The sequence below is a fragment of the Trichechus manatus genome, unplaced genomic scaffold (genome assembly GCF_000243295.1).
Source record: "Trichechus manatus latirostris isolate Lorelei unplaced genomic scaffold, TriManLat1.0 scaffold00038, whole genome shotgun sequence".
Lineage (NCBI taxonomy): Eukaryota > Metazoa > Chordata > Mammalia > Sirenia > Trichechidae > Trichechus > Trichechus manatus.
The window spans coordinates 8699866-8716048 of record NW_004443974.1 but is presented as its reverse complement, the minus strand read 5'-3'; the positions used below and the strand labels follow the sequence as shown (position 1 = coordinate 8716048).

Genomic DNA, 16183 nt, shown 5'->3' with positions numbered 1-16183 from the left:
CACCTGAGTGCAAGGTGTTACACTTGGTGCTGTAATCCAGAGGTAGCATTGAAAGAGGCCGTTCTGTACGACAGCAGAAATTCCTTTTATACAGCTATTGGTAAAGTCAATTGAAAAGAAGGGATTATTTTACTCTGTAGTAGCTAGGTAATTATTTATGATGCATTTCTTTGTAGCAGGTGTTTGAAATGTTTTTTGTTTACATATTTCTTATAACTGTGAAATGTAAGGGAAAATATACCATATAGAAATATTTCACAAAGTGTATTGCTTGTTGCACGTGTGGCAAAGATCCAGCAGACAAAATGTAACCTTTGTGACCAGAGACTCGTCCATCAGAAAGAGGCACGAGCTAGAGTCAAGGTAGTGTTGAACAGAATAAATGCTTTGTGACTTTCAACTGTACAGGTGGAATTAAAAAGGTATTATTGCTAATAAAATATTCTGCATCATGATTTCAAAGAGAAAATGGACTTCCTTATGCATCTCTTATCAAATTCAATTGCCTTTGCTAACTTGGGTCTCAGGTACATAATTTAAGGCACTAAAAATTCTCCCTTCGTTTAGGTTGTCTTTTTCCATTACTGAAGCCAGGCCAAGAGTTGGAATATCATAAACTCCTTGGGAAAAGAAATAAAAGAGTCTCTTTTGTTCACTGATTTTATTCCACTGTAGAAATTGATTTTATAAAATTTTTAAATCATAACCACTTATTGAACAGTGGCTTTTAGGGAAAGAGGAGAAAACCTCCAAGAATTTTACTCTCAAAAGTAAGGTTCTGTGTTACAGATCCAAGAGGTTATCTGTAGTTAGAGACTTGCTGGCTCTTGAACAATGGGTTTCCACTTTTCTTGTATAAAGACTAAAGAAATATAAGAGGTGAAATATAGGACTGAGTGTTACAGGATGGTAGCTTAGCATCTTATAAGTTTTGCCTTGGCAGGTAATTTGGCATAAATTGTTAATGTAAATCTGAGTTAGTGGTGAAGACGTTATTTTAGTAAAAAAGATAAACTGCTGATTAATTCAGCATAGAACTCAATTACAAATTGAAAGTGTCTCTGCGGGACTCCCGGACCCTAAAGACAGCAGATGTTGAATTGATACTCCAGCATATTTCACAGCAGTATGAAATATTAACATGGTTTATTATACTTGTGTGGTGTGCAATATCAGAAAGGGGGAGGTGATGGGCATGTGGGTGTGCAAAGCAGCCACACATTACACATTCACTGTTATACACTAAAGTGTGATTAAGAATTTTAGGAAAGTTTCTTCTTCTTTTTTTCTTTTAAATCAAATAGCTCTGTGGAAAAATTAAGTTTAAAATAACATTTGGGGTTAAATATTTAAATGTGGTACCTATGTAGGTTTACATTGTACATGTAAATGAACATAAAATAAAAACCATAAGCTTACTAACACCGTGCGTTTAAATGTTAAATGAAACCACTACCTAGAAGAGTAGGGGAACTTGAGGGCTTTTTAGTGAGTTGTCGGTTTTCATTGTTGGAAAATTTTAAATTGCTGCTATACTGTTTTTCACCTTCTGGTCTAAAACATGGTAATTTTAAAATGCCCCTATAATTTGCCCAGGCAGAGAAATTTTGTTTCTAGCCCAAAAAAGCTTCATGGTTTTCATATATATGTATCATCTCAAGGGGGGAAAAGTCAGCAAATTCCGTTTATCAGAAGATCAGAGTAAATGGAACTGCCAATATCTGAAGGAATTGAAAGTTCTTAAGTACAGAGGGATGAGAATACAGTTAGCTTAGATATTTCAAAGCCATTACTACTATTATGACAGTCACTTTTTTTTTGCATGGCAGCCTCTGTCAAGTCTAGGTTTTGCTAGCCGAAGTAAGAACAGCTCCAAAAATAGCCAAATGATTATGGTTAGAATGAATACACTCTGGATACCTTCCGCTGTTGTGAAGGCTTTAAAAAAATGATGCTCTTTTTCAAAAACTCCTAGGACACATCACTTTGCAAAGGCAGAAGGGCAGTGGGCAGAAGTTTCTTGGTTCAGTTAAGGGCTTTGTAAGCTGTATTGATAGGTTGTGGTCATTCAGAGATGTTTGATGGCTAGGCTTGCATCCCATTCACCTGAGTTTTATCGATCTCCAACTGTGTGCCAACCTCTGTTCCTGGTTACATGCACAGAAATGAGAAGGTAGTCCTTTTCTTAGAGACATTTACAACCTAGTGCGGAAATGAGGAGGTAGTCCTTTTCTTAGAGACATTTACAACCTAGTAGGAGTGGACAGTTGGAATCTATCTTGGGGACTTGAAGATGGCCTTGAAGAGCAAGTGACTCCTCACATGAACATTTTTCTCTTGGAGCTTGGGGAACGGGTAGGACAGGAAGACCGAAGAGAGGAGACCATCCCAGATGAGGAGCATCATGTACAGAGGCATGTGGGCTCCTGCCCTAACTTTCTCTCAGTTCCATAATCGTGGAAGTTTTGACGGCTGAAACATACTTGGAAATGGGAAAACAAAACTCCAGACAGTGTCTAAAGTTGTCTGGGTGGTTATTTCCTGAGTCAGTGTGGCCTTTTAATTAGCATTCGTTCTTCAGTGTGAGATAAGGCTGGAGCTTAGCATCCCTGTCCTTGCGTGTGAATATTTAGTTTAGAAAGCTGCCACGTTCCATTAGAGGTGGTTGTGTTTCAGCTGTGGGTGCAGGAGCTGTGTAGACTTTTGATATGTCCTTTGAGATTTATGTTGCAATGTAATTGGGAGATGCTGGTACTTAGTGTGTTGGGCATGGCGGAATTTGGATTACCTGTTGTAATGAGACCCCAGCAGTATACCTCAGGAAGGTAAAGTTTTAACCTTAATGGATAATGTTACTTGTGGGTTTCTGTGAGGTAATTTATACCACTCTCACTAACCCTGAAATTGTTCAGAAATAAAAATTTTAAAAATGATATGAAATTGTGCAAAGTAGATATTTTAAAATTCCACCTAGTAGTACAGATTTTTGAAGTGAATTTTTGCAATGAACATTGTATCCATAGAACGCAATTACACTTGTAGTCATTGTCACACCTGTTGTGATGGTGGAATATAGTTCTTCTAAAACCAGAAGTTGTCACTTTGAGGACTAAGCTATGATATTTTCAATCGCCTCATATGCATGCAAAAGCTGGGTAGTGAATAAGGAAGACCGAAGAATAATTGATTCCTTTGAATTATTGTCATGGTGAAGAATATTGGACATACCATGGACTGCCAGAACGAACAGGTTTATCCTGGAAGAAGTATAGCCAGAGTGCTCTTTGGAAGTGAGGATGGCAAAACTTCGTCTCACATACTTTGAACATGTTATCAGGAGGGACTAGTCCCTGGAGAAGGACATCATGCTTGGGTCAGCAAAAAAGAGGAAGACCCTCGATGAGATGGATTGACACAGTGGCTGCAGCAGTGGGCTCAAACATAGCAACCATTGTGAGGATGGCGCAGGACTGGGCAGTGTTTCGTTCTGTTGTACAGAGGGTCTCTGAGTCGGAACCAACTTGATGGCACCTAACAACAACAAAACCCGAAGGGATAACATTCACTACAGCGATACCAGAATATTAAAAAAGATATAAGGACTCATTTACTTTGTTTCCTTGACAAATATATTGGCTTCTTTTAGCTCAGATAAATTGAATTGGGGTGATAGAGGATTGAAAACAGGGGCATGATGGAAAGTACATGCATGGGCTTTGAAGAAATCTGAGTTGGAAGATTGATTTTTCCCTCTTGTGTATCCTCTGTAGTCTCAGTTTATAAAATAGAAAGCTCACTTGTAACATGGGCTTACATCAGTACTTCAGGGGACTGTTAGGAAGGACTGTGTTTATAAATTTCTAGACAGGCTTAACAAAATTTTGCTCTTACCCTCTAACTGTTGTTAGGTGCCATCAAGTCGGTTCCAACTCGAGTTGTTTCCTCTAACTACCTCTTCCTTTGAAAAAATTTTAAAAGAAAATTAAAATGTATTAGCCTTTTCTTGATCAATTTTATTTAATATTTGCAGTCAACAAATGGCCTGATGGAAAAATGAAGTTAAATGGTATCTTTTTTGACATACAAGGTGGTCATAAAACAAGTTGACATTCTGTTTGCCGAGAGGTTTTGTGTATGTATATTTTTAGGCCACCACCTGTCTGTCAGTTTGTCATACTGTGGTGGCTTGCATGTTGCTGTGATGCTGGAAGCTATGCCACCAATATTTCAAGTACCAACAAGGTGACTCATGGTAGAAGGTTTCAGCAGAGCCTCCAGACTAAGAGAGGCTAGAAGAAAGGCCTAGCCATCTACTTCTGAAAATTAGCCGATGAAAACCTTATGGATCACAACAGAACATTGTCTGACTTTCTTCGGACACGTCATCAGGAGGGATCGGTTGCTAGAGAAGGACTTCAGTTGGGTGAAGTAGAGGGCTGTGAGGGAGTGAGAGACCCTTGGTGAGATGGATTGGCACAGTAGCTGCAAAGCTGGACTTGAACATGGCGGAGATCACGAGGATGATGCAGGACTGGGCAACATTTCATTCTCTTGTACATAAAAGGTTGCCATGAGTCAGAGTCGACTCAATAGCAGCTAACAACAACAGCTTTGGAATTTGAGGAGTATAGAGTCTGTAGTAGAGAAATTCATCAGAATGTTCTTAAATTTACCAAATGAAACAAGCCAGATGAATGATGGAATGTTCGAGCAGCATTATTTAAAGATAAACAATATATTTATAACTGTGAAGAATTTTAGAGATGAACTAATTTAAAAAGGTAAACCTAGGAGCGATTTATCAGTTGCATCTAATGAAGGACTAGAGAAGCATCATTAGTATTTTTGGAGATTCTGTTCTCTTAGGAGAATAAAATCAGGGCTTTGGAGTACTATAAACTGTGTTGAGTCTCAGACCTTCTGCTTATTGATCGTGTGCTTTTGGGCTAGTCATTTCCCCTCACGGAGCCTTGGTTTCCTGGATCTGTAAAATGGGGATAAGAGTAGTACCTACCTTAAGGGATTGTTTTGAAGAGTAAGTGGAACAATGTACTTGACACAGTGCCTGTATGCAATAAATGTGAGTTCTCTTTCTGCCTTCTTTAAGAATACGGTTTTTTAGTGAAATATAATAAGTGAAAATGTGCTACTTAGTATACTTCTTATTGACACGGCAGTAAATTCTGTATGGAAGATGAACATTTGAGTAAGGGATTTTATGGCATCATATTGGATTTTATTTGCAGTATAAAGACTACTTACATAATTGATTCACTTTGAATTGGAGGTTGAAAAAACAAAGTACTAGGTTAATATCAGTTGCCTATTGAATTAGTATTTCTGAAAGAGTATTTCTGAAAGCTTTTACCTTGACAGCTGTGTCTGTGAGCAGTAGAGAAGAGGGTTGTCTTAGTTATCTAGCGCTGCTCTGACAGAAATACCAGAAGTGGGTGGCTTTAACAAACAGAAGTTTATTATCGCACAGTTTAGGAGGCTAGAAGTACGAATTCAGAGCACCAGCTCTAGGGAAAGGCTTTCTGTCTCTGTCGGCTGTGAAAGAAGATCCTTGTCTCTTCAGCTTCTGCTTTCTTGTTCCTTGGAGATCTCCATGTGTCTTGACATCTGTCCTACCCCATCTTTCCTCTTACCTGCTTGTTTAATCTCTTTTATATCTCAAGATACACCCTACACTAATCTTGCCTCATTAACGTAACAAAGACACCCTATTCCCAAATGGAAGTATAAGCACAGGCATAGAGGTTAGGATTCACAACATATATTTTGGGGGAACATAATTCAGTCCATAACAGGGGTAGAATCAGATCAGGTTAGCACCCATCCTGGGTATCCTGCATACCAGGCACTGTGCGAGCAGGTAAAAATGTTGAGTGACTTTACCACCAAAGTCACATGGCTAGTAAGTAACAGACTGAATTCATACCTGGATATTCGTTCTTTGTTTCTGTCTCTCCCTTCAATGTCCTGTCACCACCATCAAGATACTGAGTATATCTGTTAGCCCCCAAAATTTCCTTATGCCCCTTGGTAGTCTTCCTTCCTTTTAAACCTGAAGTAAGTGTTTTGTTGGAAGGCGTTGTGTGCCTGGGGTCCCAGGAAAAGATGATCAGCCGGGGGACTCGTGGAGAAGGATGGCATCAGTAGCCTCTCATGATTCACCCCCTCCCCCCAATTCACCTGTTCTCTGCTTGTCTGCTTTGGTTGGGTCTGCTTTGTCTATTTCTCCTTCCTCATAATTTTACCTTGCATATGGCCAGCCCATCATGACCGAGATTCTCCCTTAAGGCTTCTCTCTACATTCTTTCAGCTCTTACCCCCATAGTTAACCAGACCCTTGTACTCTTTCCAGCACACTCTCGGTGCCAGGTAGGCATATTCTGAGAGCCCTGCTGAAATGGCATTTACAATTTGGTTTAATGTATATATGATTTCCAGAACAACCTGAGTAGACTTTCACTGACTCCACCTTTATCTTGTCCTTTTTTGGTAACACCCTTTGGGATGCCTGCTGCAGAAGCTTGCCAATGTCTAGAAAATATAATTAAGTTAATCATTGTCTTCCCATCCACCCACCAGAGAAATAAATAGCTGCCAAGAAGTTACAGAAGGCCTTTTTGTGAAGGCTGGGTTTGTTTAGAAGAGTGATTGGTGCCGAAGACTGATGCTAGAAATCCAGGTGGCTCCTTCTGCTTCTCCCTCTCCTGCACTCCCACCTGATTGCTTCTTCCTCCTCCTCCACATCCAGTCTCTCAGTCCTGTTGATGATCTGTCCCCCTCCCAGTCTGTCCTTTCCTGCCTGTCATCCAACCACCATCCCTCATTGGGGATATTACAATCACCTACCCTCCTAACTCGCTGCCATTGGCCTCCGTCCCCACTGCTTTCGGGTTGCTGTTTCTAAAAGTACAAATCTAACTACATGTTGTTTCCCAGCTTAACATTTCCCACAGCTTCCCGATGCCTAGCATGAAGTGCTGACTCTCATTGTGGCCCTGCGAACACCACCAGCCTCCCCTTAGAGCACTCGCTCCATCATAGTTTGCGCTTCAGCTACTCCTTCCTCCTTCCCATTTTCATGGGTTTACTCCTTCTATCGCTACTACCCCTTCACTTGGCTACCATGTATTAGCATTTCAAGACTCGGCCCAGTCATCATCATCTGTACCCCGTGGAACTGCTGTATACCTGTAGAAGTTTCTTTGGCTAGCCTGGCTCTTAATAGTGAGATTATCTACTTGTTTCCCCCTCTGGACTATAGCTGGGTCTGTGTTTGCTTATACTTTGTTCCCAGTGTTCAGTACACCATCACAGAGAGTATCAGTATCAGGGCATTATTAAGTGCTTGCTCAACTAAGCCTATCTGTGCATTTCTTTTGGGGTTTTGCATCATTTGAAATTTGCTTCATTTGTGGCCACTTTTTATACGTCCTAGAACAAGGGTGCTTGGTACTTCCTTGGATTTCCTTCCAGTCCTTTCTAATCCTTTCAAGGCTGTAGAAACAGGATCATACAGTATAATGTAGAATAGCCTTCCCACACATGCCCTGAACTTTGCAGTGGTTTTCTGTCCTCCAGACTGGCAGTGGACAGGCTCAATGTGAACATGGATGGCTCTTCTGCTTGTCTCAGACCCTGGTTTCAGTCTCCACTTGTGACAGGACTGAATTTCTGTCATTGCTTTCTTTCCTTATCCCAGGAAACCCTAGTGCTGGCTTCTTTTTTATCTTTGTTGTGATCCAAGGAACAAATTCACTTCATTCTTTCCCCTTCTCTTTGCAGGGGATAGTCCTTTCAAGTGTCTCTAGTCATTTATTGGCAGAGTTGTCAGTGATCACATTGTCTTATGGAAAGAGATTATTAAGATCTTATTAGTACCTGAGGCAGCTTGGCTTTCATTTTGAGGATTCTTGAGCCTATTTCTCTCTAAGTGTAGACTTTCTTGTTTTTTTTTTCTCTGATTACATTTAATTCACTGCAGCCTTGGAAATATATATTTGTATACACATATGCTGCGAACACCGATTTCTTTTCCTTGTGGAAAGCAATATGTTCTTGTCTCTTTTGGTCCTTTTCCCTCTGGAAGCTTAGGTATTTTTTTCTTTCATTTGCTGTCACAGAATCCAGCAAAACCACTTGCCTGCCACCAATTTTCCTAATGGTAGAATAGGAAGACGTAGGTTTTGGTGATGCCAGGCACTAACTTGGCCCAAATCCCTGGCTCTCCCACTTACACAGTCATGTGTCTTTGGGTGCATCAGCCAACCTTCCTGAGAGCCTCAGTATCTTCATCTGTAAAGTGGGGATAAGAGACCCCACTTCACACAGTGATTGTGAGGATTAAATAAGTAGTATCAGTGTTTGGCTCAGACCCAGGGATGAGGTGAGTGTCAGTATTATTGCTCCCACACCCTTGCCTCTTTCCTTCTCCCCGAGAACCTACTGACAGTTCCAATTCTGTTTGTAAATCTGTGTGTCAGGGGCATTCCTGTCCCTTTATTCCTTATAACGGCCCTTGGACAGAAGCATTATCCCCATTCTCCTGAGGGTACCTTGTGGCTCAGAGAGAGTCAAGTGCTGTGTTCATTACTGACCCAGCTCTTCCGGGGCCATTCTTCTGCCGTGACAGCCTTTTCTGGCCCATTGTGGTTGTGTAGCCTCTGATGTCTCCATTCCTAGCCGTGAGTTGTGAGCAGGCTTTTGCCGCATCGGTGATCTAGATTAGGACTAGTGATCCAGGTGGCAATTCCTTGAACGTGAACATCCTTTCCTATCCTTGCTTACCAAACCAAAACCAAATCTGTTACAGGCCAGTTGATTCCGACTTATAGTGACCCTGTAGGACAGAGTAGAACTGCCCTGTAGGGTTTCCAAGGCTGTAAATCTTTTCGGAAGCAGATTGCCACGTCTTTCTCCCACGGAGCAGCTGGTGAATTTTAACCACTGTGCCACCAAGTCTCCTTGCTTAAAACTCCTTAAATCAGCCCTGCATCCACCGTGGGTTTTTCCTCTGTTATTTGCATCACCCAGATCTTGTTACAAAAAAAGCTATTGAGGAAAGAAATGGTAGCACTATCTAGAACTTGAAGACATAGTTACTCACTCCCCACTCTGTGGACACACTCAGCACCAGCTGCAGCTCAGTTGTGCTTACAATTCCCAGGTGTTCACATGGCAGACCGTGTTTACCCAAACAGCTCAAGCCAAAACCAAAACTCAGACACCTTTGTTTTTGTTATACAGCCCAGTCTGGAAAAAAAATTAAATTAACTTTTTCCACTGTAAAATATGTGGCTACACATGGGATACATCAGGTCTGTTACACAGTGCAGGAAGCATACTGCTTTTAGGGGGGGACTGTTTTAAACACTTTTTTGAGCTCTTTAAATTTTATTCAACCATCAGCTATTAATGACTTCCTCAGGCCACATCAATGGCATAGTCAGAACCTCAACACGTCAGCAGACCCCTCCAAGACATTGTGTTTAAACCTTTCTTGCGAGTGTTTAACTGTCTTCCGATGCTGTTGTTCTCTGGCCCCAGTTGGGACCGATGCGATTTCGGAATTACCCCATTTTGAAATTGATCTGTCTCATAATTTTGTTTTTTAGTTTGGTAAAGCTGCAAATGCGTTTGACGTTAATGTTTCACTTACTCATTTGCTGACATACATACCAAGCACTGTGCCAGTTGCCTGGGATACAGAGATGGAGAAGGTGTGAGGTACACCTCTGAGGTGCAAAATTTTGGTTCTCTCTTTTTAGAGTCCAAACTCTGATCGCACCCAGACTTTTTATCTACTGTGCTGCAGATCACCAGAGCAATAGAATTTTTTGCTGTTTCACATCAAAAAGACAAAAGACAATACAGATTTTCCAAGATGAATTTGGGCTGCTTCAATTCTGGAGTAAAATCCTTAATTGTTAATAAAGGAGCAAACTGTTATGAACCAAATGGTCCTTACAGATTCAGTAGCAAATAGGTGAACTGATGGAAGTTGTGTCAGAGTGAAGCCATAATACTACCCACATTCTTGGTCCCCTGGAACAGAAGTAGGAAGAGCCACTACCTACCCCTTGACTCCTGGTGTGGCAAGGGGACGGACGGCAAATGCCCTGAAAAGCGGTAGAGCCAGAGGAGCTCTGTTCTTCGTGAAAAGAGGCTGAACATTTCTTCCCTTCTCTACCCCCTTATGTCAGCTCCTCAGTGACATAAATGGAATATGTCTACCAGCAAATGACCAGATTTTATTTGTTTTTAAATTCTTTTAAAGTTTTAGTTACAAATTGATAGTCTGAAATGACTTGCCATATATATGTATTTTTCCATTCCAAAGCTGTATCTAAAATACAGTGTTAGGTTTTCATTCAAATGCATATTTAATGTTTTGCCTGCCACCAGTATAAGTAAAGCACTGTTCAGTATGCATAACTGAGCAGTCAAATGTGGAGGGTTTATTTAAAGAGTATTAATTTGGTGCTGAACTGTCCAGGATGCCATTGGCTGGGGCACCTCCATTTTACTCTGGTGACATTCCCTATCTAAAAATCACTTAAGTGAGAAGAGAAATTCAATTGTAGCTGTAGACAAGAATAATGTAGAAAAGTTTCTTTGCAGTACTATTTTGGACCTGCACCATAGCGGATGCCGAGGTAATCCATCAGCTTGTGAGTGTCTACAAAATGCAACTCTCTAGATAACAGGTTTAAAGTAAAGATTTAATACAGTCTCCGTCTCCTATGATGTTGCAGTGACAGTTTAAAACTCATTCTCTAAATCTCAGCAGACTTTATAGCTAGCAGTGGGCCAATATAAAGTTTAATAGCATTACAACACATAAATCATCTTTTAAAGATGCTACTAGTAGCTCCAGTATTAAATGCAGACAATCGCCTGTGTTATAAATAATTTATCAAACACCATTTCAGATTAGCTTTCCATGCTGAGTTATTTATTTTAGCCTTTTCTGTATGATTCCTAAGGCACTTTTTGAAAGATCCATTACTGGTCAGTTTAATGAACTTGGGGGTCTGTTTTGTCCCCTCAAGCACTCGGGTACAGCTGTGGTGACCATTACATGGCCGACGTGGACCTCTTCGTGCCTTTTACAAGTGCTGCCCATTTGTCATGTAGCGGTAAATGGAGCTGCACATTGGAGTCCAGGGACACATTGTGCGATGCAGTGATGGAGACAAACAGATAGCTCTATAAAGTGCTGCTTGTCACAGCTGACTTGTAGTACAGTACATCACTCTTATTGTAATCTCATTTAAGAAGCAGGGGTGGCCCAGGGGACTGATATTCCCAGTTAGTTTGGTCTTTGTAGCTATAAAGCAGGAAGTGTTCTTTTTATATTCTGTGAACTTTTAGGGAGTGTGCTTTTTGCTTAGATTAATTATTATAGGAACTTCTGCACGGCACAGCATGAAGATTTGTCAGCAGATTTGTTCAGACCTCCTTCTCCTGGCCTGGGGCTTGGTACAGGCTACTTAGAAATAAATTGTGCTTTTAGGAGCCCTTTGACTTGCTTTATTAAATAAGTCACCATTTATTAAGCATCAGCTATGTGCCAGATGCTATAGTAGGTGCTTTTATTTCTAATCCTTGCAGCAATCTTGTGAGGCAGGATTTATTATTAATGTATTACCGAGGAGGAGAGTGAACTCAGGTGTAGTGACTTGCCCAAGGTTGCACAGCAGTAAGTGCGAGACTGGGAATTCAAACCCAATCTATCTGCCTTCACATCTGCCAGGATCACCTTGAACCTGGGTCCCCCACCTAGCCTTCAGTCACCAGGGTCATGGTGGTCTTTCGGCTGAGCATCTCAAAATAAAAGGAAGTTACTGTTAGCTTGTAGGGCCATTTTTCTAGTAGCCAGGATGACTCCTGCTGGTCCATTTACACATTGAATCCAAATTCCCTTGTGACTGGCAAGGTAATCCATGAGCAGCTGGCCATGGGAGGATGCTGGCCCCAGCAGTGGGAGAGACATTGCACCTGGGCCTGACCAGCTGGGGTCACGGGCTCTGAAGGGCCCCCATCAGAGCCCCTCTGTAGCAGCTGTCCCCAGGCAGATGCTGCTCAGGATGCAGGTTGCTCTGCATCTTTCAGAAAAGGGAGGTGCAATTTCCCTATGAAGAATGAATTCAAGAGAAAGAAACAATGCTTCCTGCATTTATTGTGGGCCAGAGACAGAAAAAAACGTGGTGTTTTCCCCACTCTTGCTTTTAGTTTATAGTTTTTCTTGATGATTTTCCTAAATATTTGGTAGCATGTGTTAAAGACAAAAGTTGTTTAATTGTGAAATTCCATTGTAAACACAGAATGAATATGCCCAGCATCATATTTGCATATGCATCTAGAATTATGGGTATTGAAATATTGTAGTCAAAGACAGTATTCAGCATATGAAGCAGCTCCTGGAACATAGTAGGTCCTCATATATAGTTTAACTACATAAAAGTAGTTTTCACCCTGTTTGTGTTTTGAAAGTTTGTTGTTCTATGGAATATGTGAAATAAGACCTTAGATCTTAATACTGGTCTCTGACATAATTATACCGTAGAAATGTTCTTCTAACCTGGTAGAGAGTGAACAAGGTCCTTTAGGTGGTGGTCTGTAGGCAGTTTGGGAAACAAAGTACTCCCTCACCCCTCCCAATGAAAATGACCTGCAGAGATGCTGCTAGTTGACCCAAAGAGAATTGGCAACCATCTGTCTCTGACTTGCCCAGTTCTGAGCATCCTGGTGATGGAGGAGTGACACAGCCCTGAATCAGGGAAGCTGCTGTACCCTGTCTGCAACTAGCTGAGAAGCCCAAGGCTGAGGCAGGCTACTTGTGAGGTGTTGTGGTGGCACGTGGTGTTCTGGCTCTGGAGCCCCAAGGACTTGGGTTTGAATAGCAGCTCCCTATTTCTGTTTGTGAGACCTTGGGTGAGTCATTGGATCTCTCTCAGCTCTAGTTTCTGACAATACCAACCTCACGGGCTGGTTGTGGGGGTAAAAATAAATGATGATGGTTGTCAAAGTGCCTAACTTGGTACTTGGCACATTGTACTAGGTGCTCGGTAAATGTCAGATTAATTTCATTTCATAACATCTTCTGCCCTGTGTATATGAGAGGAGGGTGGGATGCGGGGAAAACACTGTTTTGAGATTTTCTTTCTTAAGGCATTTTCTCCCTTAGAATTGGTGGGGAGGAAAGGAATTTAAAAGATGTATTTTCCTAATTTTAAAAAGCCTTTACATTTAAATAATAGCAAGCATAATAATTTTTTTAATTGTGCTTTAAGTGAAAGTTTACAATTCAAGTCAGTTTCTCATACAAAAATTTATATACACATTGCTGTGTGATCCTAGTTGCTCTTCCTATACTGTGACAGCACACACCTCCTTTCCACACAGATTTCCCATGTCCATTCAACCAGCTGCTGACCCTCTCTGCCTTCTCATCTTGCCTCCGGACAGGAGCTGCACATTTAGTCTCATGTATCTACTTGAGCTAAGAGACACACTCCTCACGGGTATCGTTTTATGTCCCACAGTCCAGTCTAATCTTCGTCTGAAGAGTTGGCCTCGGGAATGGTTTCAGCTCTGGGCCAACAGAGAGTCCGGGAGCCATGTCTTTTGGGGTCCTGCCAGTCTCAGTTAAACCGTTAAGTCTGGTCTTTTTTCTAGAATTTGAGTTCTGCACCCTACTTGTCTCCTGCTCTGTCAGGGACTCTCTGTTGTGTTCCCTGTCAGGGCGGTCATTCCCTGTCACCATCTAGGTCTTCTGGTCTCAGGCTGATGGTGTCTCTGGTTTATGTGGCTCTTTCTGTCTCTTGGGCTAATATTTTCCTTGTTTCTTTGGTGTTCATTCTCTTTTACTCCAGGTGGGTTGGGACCAATTGATGCATCTTAGCTGGCCGCTTGCTAGCTTTTAAGACCCCAGATGCCACTCACCAAAGTGGGAGCAAGCATAATAGTTTTATGAGCTATACATAATACATTTCAGAATTTGCACATTTTTAAGTTTTGTTAAGTTATCTGCTCACATTACAGAATATTTGCAAAATGGAGGAGGAATCACCCGTAATCTTATAGCCCTGTCAGCATTCTGGGATTTGTGTGCCCAGTCTGATTGATTGGTATTAGATCTGCATGTCTAATACCATGTATATATGTCAGTTTCTTCTAAATCTTCTCCATCCCCCCCAAAAAAATAATTTGAGAAATTTATAGTCCTACGTGCTGCCAGCAGGAATTGTGGTGTCTGGTAGGTACCATTGGCTGGTTCAAGGTACCAGCAGCAGTGATGACAAAAGACAAAGCAGAGGAAATAATAAAACAGAGAAGAGAAGGGGAAGAGGGGATGGTAGGTCAGGAGCAGAGGAATATACAGGGTATTTCCCCTACCCCCGCCACACCTAGGGTTACTTAATAAGTTCTACATTTCTAGGGCTTTACTTTTTAAAAATGTAATCATAAAAAGTCTACTGACCATTTTTGAAGAAACAAGTTGGAACGAGGTTGCATTGTTAAAGCAGCAGGGTTTTGGGGTCTGTATAGTGGTAGCAGCAGCAGCTGTCTCTGTGTTCTAAGATGCTTTCTTTGCTCCCACCTTCACTGGTTTCTGGAAAGGCTTTTGGCCTCACAGAATGTTAGGAATCCCAAGAGAGAACCCTGACTAGGGGAATTCCTGGTTGAAATAATTCTTACAGGACTGTGTATGTATTGTATATGTCCTTGTTGGCCCTACTCAGGTGTCACTCAGGAAGTGAAGAGTGAGGGAATAAAGATCAGAGTAACTCCCTTGCCCCTGCTGCTGGGTTGCTGAGGCAGAGCCTTCTCTGTCCTTCTGTGAGTCTGTAGAGGGCGCTCATGTCACTGGAATCTCACTTCCTGGCTTGGGGCAGTCAGAGGAGCAGGAGCCCTGAGTGGTCTCTCAGATCTTCTGACAACTTGAAGTCGGTGAATCCACCTTTGGAGAATCTGAAGGCTGGAATTTTAGGCAGGGAGTCCATATTTCTCAAAGGAGTTTACTTAGATGAGCCCCTTAGTTCAGCTAGCATGGTTTATGGACTCTCCTGTCCTGGTGGTTGGGAAGGGGCTGCAGAACAGGTTGGATTCCCTTATTTGGAAGGTTGGTTCTTTTTTGTTCTTGTCGCATAAAGAATTTTAATTTGATGTTCCCTGGGCCCTGCCCTGCTGCCTTCACTGCCTGTCTTCTGTTTCACCACCTTGTTTTCTGAGGTCCTTGGTGTGCCTGGCCTTCAACCCACAGGAAGCCTTTGCTGACCTAGCCAGTGTTCCCACAGCCTCTTGTTGGTTTTCCATTAGCCCTTATCACACTGCTGCATCGTAGTTACTTGGGTCTCATGCCCCTACTGCGCTCTAAGCCCCTAGTGGGCAGGGACCTTGGGGCCCTATCCGTCTCTGCAACCCCAGCTCCTAGCACAGGGCCTGGCACATCTGGGATGAGAGATGAGTTAATCCAGTTGTTCACTGGTAACTGTTGGGGACTTAGACTTGCTTCCTAAAGTGGAGCAGAGGAGAGAGTGATTCAAAGAAATGAATCACTTCAGTGAACTTGTAGGCTCATTAGTGGAAGGAGATAGATTCTCTTGGGCAGGGGGTCCCATCTTTACCTCTGCCAACTTAGTGTTTATGTGATCATTATGTGTCCATTATGTGACCAGAAAGCAAGTTTCAGCCATTGTTGGACATTTTAGGTCAGAGGTCAACAAACTATATAGCCTGTCATCCAAATCTGACCTACCACCTGTTTTTTGCTAATAAAGTTTTATTGGAACAGAGTCATGCCCATTTGTTTACATATTATCTATGGCTGTTTTTATGCCACGATGACAGAATTGAGTAGTTGTGACAGAAACTGCATGCTTACAAAGCCTAAAATATTTACTGTCTGGCCCTTTATAAGGAAAGTTTGCTGACCCCTGTTTTAGAGGTAGATTATCCTCTGTTAGCCCAGAGTTCCAAGTTTTGCAGTGACTGACCATGAAGCAGTGTGGTGAAGAGGACGTATGCATAAAGAGGTTGAAAGACCCACTCCCACTTACCAGCTAAGAGACCTTGGGTAAATCATTCAGGTACTTTGAGTCATTTTCTTCATCTATAAGATGAGCATTGAAAAAAATGTCTACTTCACAGGTGGTTTTGAGCACTG

At 41.9% G+C, this 16183-nt stretch overlaps 1 protein-coding gene across 1 annotated transcript in view; it reads left to right on the top strand.

Annotated features, from left to right (window-relative positions):
• Positions 1 to 16183, top strand: part of PSMB7 (proteasome 20S subunit beta 7) — a 75102-nt gene that overhangs the window by 53342 nt on the left and 5577 nt on the right. The window lies entirely within an intron of this gene.